The sequence below is a fragment of the Etheostoma spectabile genome, chromosome 5, assembly GCF_008692095.1.
Source record: "Etheostoma spectabile isolate EspeVRDwgs_2016 chromosome 5, UIUC_Espe_1.0, whole genome shotgun sequence".
In the NCBI taxonomy this organism is placed as follows: Eukaryota; Metazoa; Chordata; class Actinopteri; order Perciformes; family Percidae; genus Etheostoma; species Etheostoma spectabile.
The window spans coordinates 19755227-19757307 of record NC_045737.1 but is presented as its reverse complement, the minus strand read 5'-3'; the positions used below and the strand labels follow the sequence as shown (position 1 = coordinate 19757307).

The 2081-nt window shown below is 38.6% G+C and overlaps 1 long non-coding RNA gene across 1 annotated transcript in view; it reads right to left on the bottom strand.

Annotated features, from left to right (window-relative positions):
• Window positions 1–1735: 1735 nt before the first annotated feature.
• The window catches only part of LOC116689031 (uncharacterized), a 6589-nt gene continuing 6243 nt past the window's right edge, over window positions 1736–2081 (bottom strand). The window contains exon 3 of the long non-coding RNA XR_004331913.1: window positions 1736–1747. This is a non-coding gene — a long non-coding RNA (uncharacterized LOC116689031). The remainder of the gene's footprint in view (window positions 1748–2081) is intronic.

Below are 2081 nucleotides of genomic sequence, written 5' to 3'. Positions count from 1 at the left end.
GTTTAAAATATTTCTATTTTAGATGTGTAATATAACGTAAAATTGGCATTGATCACTTTGAGGGGTGGATACATTTTAACCCCAACGAGAATAGAAATAATTCAGCAGAGGCAGGGATATGTAGACCAAAAAGGGGAGAATCCCACGCATCCCCCCTGGCAAATCACACCACGCCATAAACCATATCCATTTCTCACATGAACTGATGGTGGTGGTGAAATATAGAAACAGACAACTTCTCATACCGATTTGACTGGAATCTAATGGCACAATTTGATCAATTGTGCTGTAATTTGTAAGCTATTTTACTTTCTTTCCTTCATTGTGTCTTATTGTCTCCCTGTCACCCCGATACAGTTTGCTTGACTCAGCCAAATGCCAGTCATTCTTTTAGAGAGATAGATCTTTATTGTCATTGTATGCAGTACAACAAAATTCTGTTGATGGTTTGGAAGGTAACATGATTAACTACAAAATGTTTGACTATGATGTTATGTACCTTCCTTAAATGTACCACATACATTTTCTACTTGGTGTTTTCCTAGGTGTAGGGCGAGGTGGTGACTTGAGTATACTATATGTCTGCTGTGTGTCTGTGTGCTGCTGCTCCCATGATGCTACAAGTAACTATGCCTTAACAAGCTCCACAGCCAGCATGCAGTTCCACTCCTGTGGAGAGGGAGACATCCTGGTTGGCTTATTTTTTGCTATAAGCCCACAGTCTTCCCAATTAAGGACTCAGAGTATTGCTTTGGGAGGAGAAGGACAGGGAGCCCAGCAAGTTGGGTCAATCAATGGGTCGAGTCTGGCCATCCTTGAACAGCTCTTGGGTTTTTAAATGGAGAAGATGGTGGGTCGTTGTAACTTGGGAAATGTACAGGGTTTTGTAAAGCAAATTTCTTCTTAGTTTTTACACTTAGGGATGTGCTGCTATCCTGGAAATCATTGAGCTGATACTGCAAATGTGCCAATGCAGCGCCTGTAGCAGTATTTGCTTAAGCTGCAGTGCATGGTATTAAAATAGCAACATGTTAAACATTTTTGTTAATTTCACATTATCAACCCATGCAGGTCTTGATCATGGTCACCTGAAATTGGCTCTTAGTGATGTTTTGTGGCAGAGACATTTCCTGAGGGGCTGACATTTGGTGAGTATAGGCAGGTGGAAAGGATTTCGGAAGGCAGCCAGAAAAAAAGAAGAAGAAGAAGAAGAAGAAGAAGAAGAAGAAGAAGAAGAAGAGGGTTGCAAAGACAAAATGGAGACAAAACATGTTAACATTAACAGCTTATGGAGATGATGTTTACACTCACATGGCACTCTTTATAACCTGCAATTGACACACACCAAGTTTTTACAGCTTTGGTTTGCCAGCCTGTACACTCTCCTTTTTTCATCAGTAACCTGTCATTTGCTTGTGTGAATACTCTTGATCTCTCTTTTAGAGAGAATTTACTGTGAGCCAAAGGTTTTCAACCCTTAAAATAAAGCAGTGTCCAAAAGAGTTTACTGCTTCACACAAACAGGTTAGGTATTGAAGGCAGTTTAAGAGTGATCATCCTCCCTTATTTTTTATTTATTTATTTTATTTATTTGAAAAAACAAAAGGGGACAATACATATTAATGAACATTTTCACAAATGTAAATATGCCAGATTGTAGCCTTAGGCTAATTTCCATCTGCAGACCCCCTGGCAGGTTGATGGTACACAAAAAATAACAAATGCTTACAAATACACTATACACAGGCTATATACAGAGAAACAAGGACAATAACAGTGATCACATCATGTCAGGACAGACAGTAACAAAAAGAATGGAGAACAAAGGACATATAGAGACAAAAAAAACAAAAAACAAACAAACATCGACTATATTAAACAAACCACAATTTTGCACATGCCCTGTCTAACCTGATATTGCACGACCCCACATTTTTTAAAATGCAGTAATCTGTTTTACGTAGATATATGAAAATTCACTAAACATGATCACAAGTTTGTGTGTCCCTCAGCCGCACTTTTAAACAACTCCTAAAGATAGGAAGACTTGTGCTTTCCCTCACTGATAGTGGAATACTATT